This window comes from Hylobates moloch, unplaced genomic scaffold (genome assembly GCF_009828535.3).
Source record: "Hylobates moloch isolate HMO894 unplaced genomic scaffold, HMol_V3 SCAFFOLD_2, whole genome shotgun sequence".
Taxonomy (NCBI): domain Eukaryota; kingdom Metazoa; phylum Chordata; class Mammalia; order Primates; family Hylobatidae; genus Hylobates; species Hylobates moloch.
The window spans coordinates 43,329,117-43,346,425 of NW_026652277.1; the positions used below are offsets into that span (position 1 = coordinate 43,329,117).

General features: G+C 39.8%; 1 protein-coding gene across 3 annotated transcripts in view; it reads left to right on the plus strand.

The window, feature by feature from the left end:
- The first annotated feature begins 3,219 nt into the window (after window positions 1-3,219).
- GPRIN3 (GPRIN family member 3) overlaps window positions 3,220-17,309 on the plus strand; it is a 68,698-nt gene continuing 54,608 nt past the window's right edge. The window contains exon 1 of one of the 3 annotated variants that reach the window (XM_032140290.2): window positions 3,220-3,596. The gene's annotated coding sequence lies outside the window, so the exon portion shown is untranslated. Of the gene's footprint in view, window positions 3,597-3,645; window positions 3,826-17,309 lie in introns of those variants that run through there. The other 2 variants (XM_032140375.2, XM_032140453.2) reach the window with 2 other exon arrangements.

A 17,309-nucleotide genomic window follows, 5' to 3' on the forward strand; every position in this document is an offset into this window, starting at 1 on the left:
GACAAACTTCCATATATCAGTCTTTCTATAAATGCTTTGAGTACAAAAGGTATTCAATAGCATTTATTGATTTTGTTTGATGGACTGATTTAATGTGTATCATCACTCTGAAAACCATCACCCTGTTTAGAATTTGGTGTTGTATTCAATTCTGCATGAGTTTTGAATCACCTTATTCATCATGGAACTGTGTACTGTTTGAGTAGCAGAATTTTTAAAACCTTTGTATTGCTAAAGAGGTCCTTTAATTGTATTTAGGACGTCCCTCAAGGATTATCTCAGTGTCAATCAGACCAAAAGCAGCTGTACAACTTATATGTCTTTTTCACCATCATAATCCTATGTGTTCTTTTCATGAGTTTTTCATGACTTTGAGGTATTTCTTGTCAATACTGATTTGTTATTGTTGTCTCTTGAATAACTTTCCTGTGAATTTTTGAGCTATAAAAACTTCTCAGCAGTCTGAGAAATGAAACAGAGGAGAGGATGAATAAGGTCTAGTAGAAACTACAGAATAAGTACTAAATGTGGTTTTGATAGGCAGAATAATGACCCTCCCCAATGATATCTACACCCTGGGACCTATGAATATGTTACCTTACATGGCAAAGGGACTTTGCAGATGTGATTAAGAACATTGAAATGGGGAGATTACTCTGGGTTATCCAGGTGGACCCCATGTCATTACAAGAGTCCTTCCAGGAGGGGTGCAGGAGGATCAGAGTTGGAGGAGATGAGGCAAGCGAAGTAGAGGTTAGAGTTCTCCAACCAAGGAATGCAGGCAGCCTCTAGAAGCCAGAAAAGACATGGAGGGAACAGGTGATCCCTTCAGTCTCCAGAAAGAGTGCACAGCCCCTGCAGGCCTTTGATTTCAACTCTAAAAGATCCATTTTCAGATGTCTGACTTCCAGAACTGTTAGCTAATGAATTTGTATTTTATTCACTTGGTGGTACTTTGTTGGCAGCAACAGGAAATGAATACCGTAACATAGTAAAAACAGCCCTAGACAGAACTAGAGATCAGTCACAATCTAGTCCCTACCACACATAAATATATTAATTGTATAATCTCAGGAAAGTCACCCTATCTCAGTTTCCTTTCCTGTAAAGTGAAATTATATCTACCTTACTGTGTTGTATAAAGACAAATAAAATTATTCGCATGAGCACTCTGTAAAGTGTTTCATCCTATACAAATGTTAGGCCTAAAACTTTGGCTTAGTTTGGTAATGAGGGGGAGAACTGGAATAAAGACATCTGTGCTTAGTATATTTATGATATGAATACTATGATGACATAAATATTATGCCACAACCGCTCCAGTAATAAAGATGTCCTTTTAGAAGCGGCCTAGTGTAGGGAAGACGACCCAGCTCCCTTCATCTTCAACCAAAATGAACATGGCTAGCTGGAGAACCCAGACAGAGCCTGAGAATCCTTCTTAACCCACCTTCAGGAAGCAGCTATCAATTAACTACACCTGGCATAAAAGAAGAAACTTATTTAAAATCCCTGATCTAGCGTCTTAGAAAGTTTGATTTTCTTTTTTTATACTTTAAGTTCTAGAGTATATGTGCACAACATGCAGGTTTGTTACGTATGTATCCATGTGCCATGTTGATGTGCTGCACCCATTAACTCCTCATTTACATTAGGTATATCTCCTAATACTATCCCTCCCCCCTCCCCCCACCCCACAACAGTCCCTGGTGTGTGATGTTCCCCTTCCTATGTCCATGTGTTCTCATTGTTCAGTTCCCACCTATGAGTGAGAACATGTGGTGTTCGTTTTTTTGTTCTTGTGATAGTTTGCTGAGAATGATGGTTTCCAGCTTCATCCATGTCCCTACAAAGGACATGAACTCATCCTTTTTTGTGGCTGCATAGTATTCCATGGTTTATATGTGCCACATTTTCTTAATCCAGTCTATCATTGATGGACATTTGGGTTGGTTCCAAGTCTTTGCTATTGTGAACAGCGCCGCAAAGTTTGATCTTTTGGCCATTAGCATGGACATTAGCTGGGAGCTTGTTAGAAATGCCTATCCTGGGCCGGGCATGGCTCACGCCTGTAATTCCAGCACTTTGGGAGGCCAAGGCAGGCGGATCACCTGAGGTCAGGTGTTCCAGACCAGCCTGGCCAACGTGGAGAAACCCTGTCTCTACTAAAAATACAAAAATTAGCCGGGCTTGGTGGTGGGCGCCTGTAATCCCGGCTACTTGGGAGGCCGAGGCAGGAGAATCGCTGAACCCCGGGAGGCGGAGCTTGCAGTGAGCCGAGATCGCGCCACTGCACTCCAGCCTAGGAGACAGAGCGAGACTCTGTCTCAAAAAAAAAAAAAAAAAAAAAAAAAAAAGCATTTCGGATCGCAATCAGCATTTTAACAAGACCCCCTAGGTGAGTGCTGTGTACTAGTTGAGAGGATGTATTTTGGATTGGTTTGAATCCCAGCTGAGCAGGTTACTACTATGTGACCTCAAGCAAAGTGTTTAGATCATATAAGCCTGTTTCCTCGTCCACATAGTGAGGCACCTCAATGGGTTGTAGTAAGAATTAAAGAGGCTGAGGCTGTATGTAAGGCATTTTTCACAGAGCCTTCCAACAAATACCCAGTTAATAATGAAGCTCTTTTCATCGTATCATTTTGCACCATCTACAGCTGCTAACCATACTACACATCCATTCAGGATTCTGGAGCTGCTCAACAGGGAAGATTTCCAAAGCCCTCAAAGCCCTCCAAGCCCATGGGGTAGGGAGAAGGGGGTGGGGACAGGAACACTGTCAGCAGTGCCTCCCCGAATACGCAGGATACTGTACATTTTGCAAAACATATTACTTATCGGATGATCTTGCTTTCAGATCTTCACTGCACGTGGCTTTATTGGAAACCTTCTGCTAGAGTCTAGACTCAGCCATGGAGTCTGGTGACCTGTGGGAGGAAGCAAGGGCCAGAATGCCTGCTAAATGGCTCTGGGCCCCCAGCCCTCTTCCATAATCCCTTCTTAACTTTCCATCTGTCTCTGGTCTCCAGGGGTGCAGAACCACAACCCATCAGACCCTTCCTAGCTCCCGGCCCGGCGCTCAGCAGCCTGGGCTGCAACACTTTCCCCCAGGACCGGGAAGGCGGGGGAGGGGGTTTGGAGGGGGCGGAGCTCGGCCTCCTGCTGCCGCCGCTGCTGCCGCCGCCGCCACCGCCTGCAAAGCTGTCGCCCCTCTCTCGGATGCTCAGGCTGGGCAGCGCTGGACAGATGGGTGCACCCCGGGCCTGACGGATGAACAGTCGGGCAAGTGAACTCTCACCTCCAAACTGGCTCCGCGCCCGGCGGGGGCGGCGGCGGCGTCTGCAGCCCCGCGGTGGGGGCAGCCCCCTCGGTCTACGCCCGACTGCTGCGCGCCGCCTCTGCTCTTGGCATAGTAATTTCAGTTCCTGAACGCACGGAGCTCGCTCCGGGACTGGGCTGAGAAGGACCTCAGCTCGCGGGCCCGCCAGAGTCATCGGTGTGGCGCCCAGAGACGGTGCTTGGGATATGCGACGGGAAGCCCCCGCCACAGCGCAGGCAGTGGCCCCGCTGCGCCGCGGAGCCGGGCAGAGCAGGTAGGAGACGCCCCCTGCGCACCTCCGCCCGGCGGCCAGCGCGGGGGACCGGAGCCTGGTGGTGTGTTCTGCAGGGATGCGGAAGGGATTCGGTCCCACATTTTGCCCAGGGATCCTTTGCCTGTTGCTCTTGTCTCCATCCCATCCTGCGCTCTAGGACGGGCAGTCTTTCTCGCAGGTGATGAATTTCTCTGCAAGGTCATTGCTCTCTTTGGCTCTGGCTTTGAAGGTAAATGGGAGAAGACGCCTGCTGATCGTGGGCAGGGGGATTTATAATCAATCGGGTCTACACACTGCGAATATCCGAATATGAAGGGGGTGTGTGTGTGTGTGTGTGTGTGTGTGTGTGTGTAACATTTATCTCATTTTCCTATGCTTATCCCCTTTAAGGTCAAACATCATAGAAATATATATTACATATGGATGTATGTATGTGTGTGTATACACACACACATACATAAATGCATGTGTAAATAGGTTTTCTTGAGGTAGGCAGAAAGAAGAGGAAGGGCGGGCAGGGGTTGATAAAGGCAAATCGTTGTAGAGACCTGTTCACTAATAGAGGCGAACTTTGGAACCACATTAAATCAGGGTAGAGACTAGAGGTGATAAACGGTTCTTTCAAGATGGGCTTTAGAAGAGGTCTGAAGGAGCCTGTCAGCCAACACACACAGAAGATCTTCATGCTCTCCAGGCAGATGGAAACGATGTAGGCATCATTTCAGACCCAACAATGGACAGTGAAAGAGGGAAAAAGGGAGAGGTACTTAATATGCCACTGGGAAGTGAATTTTGGGTGATGGGAAGGCATCGAATCCAAACCAGGTTTCAAGGGCTTTCTGGAGGGGCATTGGGAGAAATCACTGTTTGGGGTGTAGGCAGTTCAAGGTTAAGACGATGTGAATGTCCACAAAGCAGCCGAGGAGGTGGGCAAAAGGCAAGGGCTTGGAGGGGGAGGGGAGAAACAGAGCTCTGAGCAGTCACTCAAGAAGCACCCACCTTTGAGTAAGGTGTCTGCTTCCTCTTGGTTAAAGCGGTACTTGGATATGCTCCATCTAAATATTTTCACAAAACATTTGTTTAAAGATCCATTGGATGGACTATGTTTTTATTTTGTTTTTGCTAGGTATCTGGGTCATGGTGGGACTAGAAGAAACTGAAGTGTTTACAACACCAGCAAGATTTGGGAGAGAGGGTTGATTAAGGCTTTGCTTCATGAAATATTTACACATCTCCTGCGTGGGCTTTTGTTTGCTCTTGTTGGTGCTGCTGCATATTTTACTTTGATAATGCTTTGAGTGTACTTCTCCCGAATGTGCTTATTTTCCAGTTATAAACTATTCTTTCTTTTCCTATTGTGCTCACCATTGGCCTGCCCTGAGTAACAATTGTGAGAATAAAGGTACATGAGTCACAGCCCAAAGCAGAAAATCTCTGCTGCTATCTGCAAAAGACAGGAGTTTGCGTTAGAGAATGTTCTTTTGAAATAGAAGCAGGAAGAACATTTTTTGAATTTTTGTGTGTGTTTAGTTTTTCGAGTTTTGTGTGTCTTTAATCAGGGGAATAGGTTATTGATTCAAAAGAGAAAAAAACAGCAATTGCAATTGCAAGTCCAGATGTTATATGATTGAAATTTATTTTGGAAACAGCAGAGGAACTCATGGAGAGCCATGTACAGTGTGTTGTGGTGTGGTGAGCCTTCACCTAATCACTAACTAGACTTCTATGAAAATGATTAGGACAAAATCACAAGTGCATCAGCTTCACATGGGAAGTAGAGGACTGAAGCGTTATATGAGTCAGATCAGTGTCAATTGGAGGGCAGGCTGGATTCCAGCAAGCTGTTTTGAAATTTGAGTGTTTTAATTGCCTCAAAAGAATTGCCCAATATGCTTAATTATTTGTTCCTGCAACATATTCTTAATTATGCCTCAACATACTTAAAAGACTATATTTAGATCCAGCTGTCCTTCACTGTTTGAATTTCCAGTCACAAAATCTGCAGCCTGCAGGAAACACGGAAATATTGGTCTTGGAATCACAAAATTATAAAATGTTCGGCTCAGAGGAGGAGAACACATGATTCTAGCCACAGCTCATATTTGAGCTCTTTCATTGGCAGCTGCTCCTGCCCTTTATGCACTCATTCATTCACTTTTTTGTGAATATATGTTGATACATTCAACATATATTTAATCCTGGACTAGACATGGTCCTAGATTGTGGAATAGAAGAATAAACAAGACATAGTCTCAGCCTGCAAAACTTGGGAGAGACACTGCCAGCAACCGCTGGTGGAGTGCCTTGACAGGGTGCTATGGAGGCCAGGGTAGAGGTGGAGAGAATAAGGAGAGTTTCCCATGGACCTGAAAGATGAGAGGACCTAGCCCGGTGAAGAAGAGAGGGAAGGGCATTCCTGGCATGGGGACCAAAATAAGCAGAGACCAAGGAAAATAAGTAGCTCCAGGTGGTTGAAAAACAGTGTGAGTACATAAAGATAGTAAGATGAGAATGGAGAGGGCAGCAGGATCCACCTACAAACTGAAGTCCAAAAGGCCTGCCAACTCATCTGGTCAGTAAACCATTTTATCTGGGTGACTTAGGTGAATGCATTCATTTTGAGGATCTATGGTATTCAGATTACCCAAATTTATATTCTTCAAATATCTAGAAATTATATTTACCTTAATTTACAATAGGCTGCTTAAAGGGGGAACAGTCTTAATTCTTTTTGGCTCAAATATTTCATCTACAAATGTCTACCACCTACTTTGCATATTAGAAAAATAAGAGAGAGAATGAGGGAATAGAGGTTTGAATTTTATAGAAATGAGTTATAAAATTTCAGGGATTCTTATTTTTATGAGAATAGGGCTCAGGGGAAAAGAATGACAAAGGGTGTATATTCTAAGTATTTACTTGTCCTAGATGACTCCAAAAGGCAAACATATGATAGTGTAAAAAACAGACTGAACAAACAAGTTACTCAGGAACACAGACTAAACAGACCCCAAAGGCCACATACATTTTTAAAAATTATTTTTTAAATGAGAGAAATTGTTACAGTAATCCCATAGTAATCATTAAGTGCCCTTCTAGAATGGTGCTTTTCAAACTAGCACACTGTGAAGTCAGTTTAGTGAGCCTGATCAGCGTTTTTATTTTTGAAAAATAAAAGAGTAAAACAGAAAAGTATTGTTCATGACATTCCTTAAATATATATACATATGTGTGTGTGTGCATGCCTGCATAATGGACTGTGATATAAAATGTATACCTCATTATACATCATGTTCCAAAAAGTCTGAAAGCTACTGCTTTAAGTGATACAAAGAAGAGATGTTCCCAGTTTGCAAGATGCCAAGAGCCAACCAAGAGATCTCACAGATCTGATAGACAAGCATTTTCTGCAATATTCTGAATAGCATAATTGCCTGACTGAGGAAGGCAAGACTTACGATTTACTGAGTGCATGGCAGTAAAGTCAGAGAGCAAGATCCTTGGGGACTGAATTAATCTGGAAAGGCTTCAAGGAGGAGGGGGATCTTGAGTTCGTTTATAAAAGGTGGATGGATCTGGATGGGCAGTGAGGAAGGGGTGCTGATTTCATGTCTACAGAAGGAGGAAGCAAAGAATGAGGGGGTAATGGCAGTTATATTTAAGAATCATTTAGAAAAGAAAAAATAAATATTAAGTTGGAAGAGAATTGCAGTAGAATTTCTGCTTGGACTGAAATATTACATGAGTTACTTTTTAAAAAAATAAATTTCATTGTGTATATTTAAAGTATACAACAGGATGTTATAAGATACATACATACATATTTTATATATTTATATATATACATACTTTATATATATTTTATATATAAATAAATATATATAAAATGGTATACCATTATATATATAAAATGTAAAATGGTGACGGTGTCTGTAGTGGAACCAAATAACGTATACATCATCTTTTATATCGACTACTTTGTATCCTCTGACCTGGATGCCCCCTTTTCCTCCCCTGACCATCTTCACCCTGGTAATCACTGTTTTATTCTCTAGCTCTGTATATTTGACCTTTTTTGAGTTGTTAATTATTTTATGACTAAGATCTATTTTCCTAATACTGCTACTTTAAGAAAATGTAGCCAGAGTGGCCATAACATCATAAATCTGCCATTTCCTGCCATCTTTTTATTTATTTTGCAGTAATTTACTGGTTAGGCCTTGTTCAGTTGAAACTTACTGTTGAACTATTGACATTATGAGATAGACCACATTGTGGCGTGATTATTTCATTTCTCAGAATGCAACTACAGTCGTTGGCACAGAAGGCCAAGGTGGTCATGTGAGGAACTGACAGGCTGTGAAGATGAACCAGATCGCTTGGTAGCCATGAACTCCTAAAGGAAGGGCAGCACCTGCCATATTTTCTTTTCGTCAGTTGCTCTATGACTTGTCCATCTTCTTAGATATTTAAATACGTTTGTATGCATTTCTAGAAAATTTATTCTTATGTTTTGCTGTACCCTAGCAGTTATTCTCAGGAGACAAAATTAGAGAAGAAAACCTTTCCTTGTGTTCCTGAACATTTTCTTGGTGGGCTTCATTCAGCTCTTGCTGTCTTTTCTCTGGAATAGAACAATTTTGTGATATTTTCACCCGTTTAAATGAAGCTATACCTTTAAACAGAAGAACAGTACCAGTTAAGTCAGAGATTCATCTGCTTGAATTAGTTGATTTGGAGTGCAACCAAATATGGAACTTTGCTTTTTTAAAAAAAATAAAAATGACTTGGACCTCTTTCTTATCCATATCAGAGTGTTCGAATTAGTGATAATCTAACTTTTTTCACGTAAGAGTCAAGTCTGGAATAATAGAAACATTTACAGTCTGCATTTGGATTGAAATTCTGAAATTATTGAATTTCAGGGAGAAAATGTATGTACTCTTACAATTTAAATTACGTACTGTCTTGAATGCCAGTGAGAAAAGTTTTCACAGCTTTTTAACTGGGCATATTGGAGTTGGCAACATAGTAACAGCTTTCTAATTGTTCATGTCGGTAATTAAATTATTGGCTTTATTTTGAAGCTAGCAGCATAATCTGGGACCCCAATTTTTATTACCAGGCAGTTATAAATGACCCTAATCTGAATCTGAACCTGAATCTGGAGGTGGGGCTTAGAAATTTGTATTTTTATAAAGGTCCCAAAAGGATTCCAGTACCCAGATTTGGAAACCATTGCCTTTATTTACAAAGAAATAAAATGATTACAGATGAGTTCCAAGGAAGTTAATAACTGTTTCTAGTCACTAATAGAGCTGAAGCTAAAAATCCAGAACTCCTCTTTCTAATTCCCCACTAATTCTTGGCTAAGGGGAAAAGGACCAGGACTTGAAGACAATGTCCAAGAGTCTTCTCCATGGTGAGGGAGGAGAATCAGTTACTATGCACCCCTTCCTCCAAAATTGAGAGTCAATTCAGGAAGTCTGTCTAAATGACAATGCCATGATCTCATCTCTGTCCCAAGGGTCTAGCGTAGCAGAAATATCGTGGGGATCAGCCAGGTGATCTAAGACAAGACAATTTCTTGGCCTTACACACCAGATTCCAGTTAAAAATTTTAATTCTTGGATCCTAAGTAGTGTGGATACCAAGCCACCTCTAGAAGATTGGTTTAGTCAGGATTCACAGCTTTGTGACACCTACAGAAGCAAGAGAACCCTTAAAAAAATTCTGGAGGCTAGAGAGTAAAAACTCACAGTGTCAGGCATCTCCGGGGACCTCAGCATTGTTGCTAATTCAGTAATGGACAGCTGGAGGACGGAGATCTATCTCCAAAGCTCCTTTGACAATCACATTTGCATCTGGTAATTTTCTGGAGGAAAAAAGAGTTACAGAGAATTTTTTTAAAACTTGAATTGCAAATAGTCCATCCAAGTGGGAGATCTGGTTTATGAAGAATAATCAGATGCTTTATGTTAATAGATTCTTGATTTTTTTCAGAAATAAGTTGTTACTGATTTCTAAATAGCATAAAGTTAAAATAACCATATTGTGTCTATGGGAGACTCTTCTCTTTCTTTATAATGTATAACTTTGGTTAAATGAAATGCCTGAGGGAGTGAGGTGTTTGTGTGAATTATATTTTCTGAGTAATCAGAGCATTTTTTGTTTAAATTCTTGTTGACAATTTTTCTGAAGTGTAATAGCCTGCAGATATTATCAAGATTTGAAATTTTGCATTGCCTCTGTGTCTTTACTCTGAATTATGACTGTACAGGACAGATATGCTGAATATAACATAGAAGTTTTTCTTGTATTTCTTCCTTTTTACTCTGTGATATGAATGTGCTTTCTCAGTATACATTTTTAAAAAATTGTTATTCAAAAATGCAAAAGACATTTGACTCACTGTGAGTTCCACTTTCTTGGAGTTTGGTCTTTGCCTTTGCAATTACGTCACTTTGAAATGCTCATTCCTTCACTCTAAATTAGTTTCTCAATCCACTCAAAGCATGGCTTAAAGCTCCATGATTGAAGCAAAACTTTTGTAATTCTTAAGACCTATTTCTAATTTGTTTTATACATAGCATGATTCTTAAATTTATACTTAGTCGTATTGTTAATTAAGCATGCCTTTCTTTGAACTTCTCTATCAGGTATTTCTCCTTGAAAAATGCAGGTAAAAATGAAGCAGCTAAGATTGTAATTGTTAATTAAAATTAAGAATGTTAAATTCTAGCAAAAATTTTAGTCAGAGCTAAAGTTAGTAAATGCATGTTCATTTTCACCTGCATCCTTGGTTGAGTAAAAATTGCTTATGACAAAGTGGGCATGTATGATTGTTCTTGTTTTCATGTCAAACATCTTCTGAAAAGAGTCAGAGGGCAGAAGTCTATCATTGTCAGGGTAAGGGGCTGAGCTCTGATTAAGTGAGTGAAAATGCACTTACAGTCTCCTTTCACGTGAGGGATTGTCTACCCAGAAGAAAGCTTCGCTGTGAGCATCTGAGAGACCTGGTACACTTCACTTTACCTGTCTGGGCCTCAGATTTGGAGATGTATGTACCAAATCAGAATTGAAAACTGGCAGTCTGTGGGCCTAGCAGGAAAACTGTGGCCTCCAAGTATTTATTTTTTAATTAAGCCAGTGTTTAAACATCAGATCTATTATAAAAAAGGAAGCCCTCACCCAAAATCTCTAGGCTGTAGCTGAACAGCAACATATATGCTACTTCATTACTTCGCTGTAGTCCCCACTTCTCAATGTCTTACTGACACTGGGCATTTATATAAGTCACTTGTGCCCAACAGCTTCACTTAGTTGTGTTACTACCCCAAACCTGTAGGTACTGAGTCTGTAAAGTCTGGACTACTTAGGTGTTTCACAAGTACCATTGAGTTCCAAAATGCTATGACTATACTCATGAAATTGATGTGTCTACAAAGCAGAAAGGTAATGGCACCAAATATAGTTAACCCCCATCAACCACAGTGAGGGTCTAAAAATTTTGCAATTTCAAAATATGTAGAGTCTGTGAAAGTTTAATGAATAAAAACTGAGTTAATGTAGTCTGTTAAAGAATAACGGAGTTTTTCATCTGTGTACTTGCTTGCTTTTTACTGTACCACAAGTGGCAAATAAAAAATATTAGCAGTTTTAACAATAATGTAATTTATTTTTTCTTTACCTTAAGGACCAATGACTGAGATCTCACATTGGATTACTTTATGTATTTTTAAATGCACCATATCTTTATCTTATGTATAACTTTTTATATATAGACCAAACTTGCATAGCTTCCTGAAAGTCCAGAGTGTATCTCAGTCTTTCAAGTGATGCTGCATTTTGTTTAGCAGGCCTGGCAGTTGAGATAAACTTTCAGGAGTAATATCAACTGGTATCCCAGCTTGTGTTTCTGTATAGCCTAGAAATGCTCAGTTAATGATTGCAGTAGGCTGTGTTTGCAACCCCTCTCTGAGGCTAGGCAGATCACTGCACAGTCTGGCCACTTGATTGTGTAGAACTGCTCTGTTACTATGGCTAAAAAATGAGGTGACTGCATCAGGGTTGATTTATTCATGTTGCAAATAAAGACAAATGCCCTTTTGAGGCAACAAGATGGAAAACTCAGGCAGATCTCTTCGGTAGGGAAAGCTGTCTTCATAGCGCTCTGAAATCTCTTATGCCTTCTCAACTTCTGCTGCCACTTTCCTTTCTCATGCACACTTCGCTGCATACCACCCCCACTTCATGCCTCCTACTTTATTTCTAAAAACATCCCCTCATCTAATTATTAATCCTAAAGTGTCGGTGTTTCAACAGCTTCACTCCGAGAAGACAGTGCCGAGAATAGTACCAATCGAAACTAACAGAGGACACAGTGCCACACTGACTCTACGCTTTCTTTGGAGAGAGTGGCATTTCCTTATAGAGTAGTGGCTGTGTTTAAGTATCAGGCGTCCTGTCACCTGAAATGAATTGATAATATATAAAAGACCATAGGTGTTAAAAGTCTTTAGAGATAAAGTTATTTTTCTGAAAGTGCCATTTAAAACACAAATTTAGTTCACTGAAATGTTTATGCTCTTTTGTGAAGAAACTGTTCTGCTATTCCCCTGGTGGCTATTTCGATGTTTAGAACTATAATGACAGGTTTTTAAAAAATCCTCCCTCTGGGGTTTGTGGCTTTTGAGTGATGAAATCTGAGTCTCCGAGAGGGAGGGGAAAAGTTAATAACCTCAGCTGGACTGGATTGAGGGCATGTCAGCTCCTTCTACTTTGCAAATTGAATCAAAGCTTTCCTCCAACTGGAAATAGGAATTTATTTAGGAGGTGAGAGATAGAATGTGAAATGGGGTTGGCAGAAGGCCCTGGTTTAAGAAAGGTGAATTCTTTGGATCATTTAATAAATCTGTATCAAGCACTTGAGCTATATATATATATATATACACATATATATATATATACACACACATATATACATGTATATATATATGTATGTATGTATGTAAAACCCTGTTTTGTGTGCTAGGGACTCAAAATTGAATAATACATAGTTTGAACTCTCAAATAATTCCCAGACGACAGGAATAAGCTTAGTAATAAATATAGTTCAACAAAATTAGAATGGGCTCTTTTCCTGGTCACGATCTCAGAGAATTCCCCTGGTAGCCTAACAACCTGGGTCCCTCCTCTGTCCTAACCAAGCAGCCCTATACATCTTTCTTCCTTCCTGTATGCCGAGCAATTCAGCTTCATTTCCGTTCCTCTTCACAGCTTCACCACCTGCTTGCCACACCTGGGTTCCTTTCCTCCCTGCCAGGCTAACTTGAAAACTATATGTCTTTCCCATACTCCACTTCCTTAATGCTGTAGAAAATAAAGTCACAGACACATGCATTTTTGACTTAGTTCTCCTAAAAACAACTAAGAAGCAGAGGGTAGCAGAAGTGACAAAAACGGAACAGATATAAGATGTAGAATTCTTACAAGAGTCTGCTGGTCTGTGTACTACGAGAAATTTCTTTCTCATGAGGATACCAGAACCTCAGTGTAACTTCATTTCCATTTTTTTCCTATTCAGGAAAATATCCACACATGCCAGTGAAATGAGTGAGAGTGACATTATTACAGAAATAACTTGATTTTTGAGGTTAATATAATTCATTAGAGAAAACAGCTCTAAATTATACTTTAATAAATAATTTGCTGTCATTGGTACTTTATCATTGCTCATAAATTGTTTGTGATACACGAGTGTATTTTAAGATTGCTTAAGGGCCACTGTTTTAGATAATTGCTTAGACTCTCAGGAAGCTCTTCCACCCTTGGGGAATGATCTTGAGTCAGATCATTATTGGGGAATGTACCCATTCCAATGGGACTGTAAATATCCAGCTGTTTACGTAGCTGCTCTGTGAAATACCCCATGCCTTCTTGCTATCTTTTTATCCTGAGGAGGTGCTCACCACTCTCCGTTGGTCTCCCTCTCCAGGGCTTCAACCTTGGAAGTTTAAGTGGTAATTCATGCCTCTGAAATGCCTAGTAAGTGATTCCATGTCTGTGTATTTGCCCCGACTGGGAGGAGAACCTCCTTTGCCTTGGAGCGTGGAGACTGGTGGTGTAGGGGAAATAAAAGAAAAGAGATGGAGCCTCCATTATAGAATTAACGATGATGAGTGGAAAAGAATGAAAGACCAACTAAACACATGTGGGAAGAAGGTTTAAAATTCATTAAAGAATGAACAAGAAACAAAACAAAACAAAACAAAAAAACATTTGAGGCACTTTGCCATCTTGATTCTAGAGCATAAGAGAACCCTAATACATGTATCCATATATATCCATCTACTTTCCAAAGGAAATGGGTGAGGGCTAGATTGCAGATATGTAAAATCCTTCAAAATTGTATTCTTCAGGCTTATCTGCCAGTGGCATCTTGCTAAAACCACTTCTCCTTTAAAGAAATCTCTGAGGTTTGTACTACTAAATAATAGCACATTAATAATTCCCCATTCTAGAGATGAGGAAATAGATAACATAACTTGCCCAGAGTCCCACAGATGGTAACGGAGCTGTGTGAATTCAGTTGTTCAATGTCAAAGGCCATGAGCTTCACCACTATGCTACACTGTAGGACTCTGTTGGTGATGCAAATCACAGTGGGTCAAAATGTAAGGACTCAGTATGATTTTATGGACTTCTGTCTTCTATCTTGGATTTCATCTTGTGTTGCTTAAAAAACAAATGTGAAAGCTTCTAAATCAGTGATAAGACATTTAAAAAAAAACAGGGTAGGTTCAAGGACAGGTATTTTAGGTTAAAATTTTATAGATCATTGCATAGATGATGAAATTGGCAAACATAAGTTTTTATCAAAATACCAGGTAACACATACGTTCAGCAAATAACATTTCTTTGTTTCTCAAAAGAAAAACCAAATGTGTTTCTTATGTCACATGTGCGTGCACACCCACACACATACATACGCACACACACACACACACAAACAAGAAAAAACAAACATGTGTCTTTGTTTAACTGCCTATGGACTTTGGACCTAGAAACTATTTATAGAACTAGTGTTTCCGTGATTGATGTTTTAATCATAGACATTCATTTACTTATGAAAGTTCAGCAATTCCTTATTATAGCTTACAGCTAAGTGTTCTCATTGCAAATGGAATACTAAGAAAAAAAAGGTAATCCACGCACAGGAGGCCTATTTCAGACAAATTCCTTCTTAAAACTGTAGTTCTAATGAATTAATGGTACTTGGTAGGGGGATGAATATACCTGTCTGTCCATTTGGAAGGTGAAAATCCAATAACTGAAAAAAGCCATGATTTCTGCTTTATTTTTTTAGTTCCTTAATAAGCAATTGATTTTCTTTTCTAGTAAAAGAAAATGGACAGAAATCACCTATAGGCATTAGTCTTATTAGTGGACCCTTTTAATCACTCTGGAATGTCTTTACCACCTCATGTCATTTATTTGGAGACCGGGCAATCGGTCAGAGGTCAGTACCAGATGAAATCCATCTCTATAAAATACAAGAAAACCAAATTAGCCGGGCAGCTACTCGGAGAGGCTGAGGCAGGAGAATGGCGTGAACCCGGGAGGCGGAGCTTGCAGTGAGCCGAAATTGCGCCACTGCACTCCAGCCTGGGCGACAGAGCGAGACTCTGTCTCAAAAAAAAAAAAAAAAAGAATTCAAACTCTTTGTTCCCGGAGGTAACACAGTAGAAGGCACTGCTTTTCAGAGTGCAGATTTCCAGCAGTGACCTGTGAGAGGATCTTAGGTAGCATACAGATTTGCTTTGGATTTTAATACTTATGAATTTATTTAAATGTACAAATATGTTCAGAACACATTTCAAAGTATATTTTTTAAAATATATGCTATGAAAAATAATATAACCAGTACATCAAACCTGTAATTTCACAGATATTATTTTTTAGGACAAGGCTAATGTTTTCAACCAGTGCACCAGTTAAAGTCAATTTAATGAAAAATATTGAGTAAAAAAAAAAATGGTTTAGATAGGAAGCACACGAGGCTAAAATCATGAAATGGGTACACAAATGTCACAGTCCCTGAAAGTGGTACATGAAGTCATGTGATTGCCCACAGCACCTCAGGTTCTCTCTAGAAATGAGAGGACTGGTCCAGAAATCCCTAAGATCAATTCTAGCTCTGATGCCCCACCACTTGTCTTTTTAAATCTTGCTTATTTTCTTCTTCATTCATGGGCTTATTTTCTGAATTTTAGGCCCCTTCTGCCTTTGTTGGAACCCAAACGGGCCCTTCTTATCTCCTCCTCTTCATCATCAACAAGCATGTATGCCTTCATTCATTTATGCATGTAGTCATGTAGCCCTACGCCCTATGGCGAGCTTATGGACCAGGTAATGTGGGCATGCAAGAAAGCTACAGAGTTCTAGACCTCTGACTTCTGTGTAAAATGAATATATTTGTCTATGTTTCACATTGAAGTTAAAGCCCTTGAATGAAAGGCCTGGACTTCTGCCATCGTCTTGTCTTTGTAGTTCTTGGACGAATAAGAGATCTTCAATGGAAGGCCCCTTCATTGATAAAATGCATTATCAAGGCTCACGTTACAAATTTAAAATGTGTATTGCTGTGCATATGAGTGCATAATCTGTGAGAATGGAAAAAAGGGGGGTCTACATTTCCTAGCTAGAAATGTCTAATTCTTGGGTTGTTTTGAATACAAAGGGAAAAAATTAGTACTTTCGTGTTTCGGAGTAGTCGTTAATACATCTTTGGTCTGTTAGATATCTTTATAAGTCTGAGTCATATGAGGAATTTTAACACTTGTCAGTTTTTTGAGCTTTTTGTAAACATCAGCTACATTGAGAGGGCATCAAGTTTCAATAGTGCTTATTGCTTTTTCATATAATTAAACTCCGAAAACGTGGTTAAAGTATATGATTATTTTTCCTTGGGAATTTGTCCTTGAGAAACATTGTTAAGATGTTTTAAAGCACTTGAGTGTGGTGAGTATGAATTGTCACAAACGTTTATGTGATGTCAATGGAGCTGTTTTATGCTTGCCAGTAATTCATAAGATTTTGCTATAGTGGTGAAAAGGATATAGCAGTGGTTTCCTGCTGGAGTTTCTATATAATGGTGAGAAAAGCATCAGAGGATGTAGTTGGTTGTGGTTGTTTGCTCATACCCTGCTGCTCTTTTCTTTTTCGTAAAAAACAGGAAGCTGAAATGTGTTCTTTACTTAGTTCAATTGATGTTTAATAAGGACTTATCTGTGTGCCAGTATGGGAGGATGTAAAAATGAGAAGATGCATCCCTGCCTTTAAAGACCATAAAATCTTCAGAAATTATGTAAAACATTAGGAATTTAAGTAAAAAGGTCGAAGTGCTTCATGGCAGTATTTATTTATTTTCAATGCACATACGTTATGATAAAAATTGATTAACTGAAATTGGTTTCAATTTTCTTTCTTAGAGGAGGTGGGTCTCCTTTTGTTGCCCAGGCTGGTCTTAAACTCCTGGGCTCAGCTGATCCTCCCACCTTTGCCTCCCAAAGTGCTGAGATTACAAATGTAAGCCACCATGCCCAGCCTGCTTTCAAAATTTTAATGTTTAGATTTCATCATGAGTGACATAACTTTACAAGTGTCACATTAAAACAAATTTCGAAGAAGCAGCTAATTCACTCAAGTAGT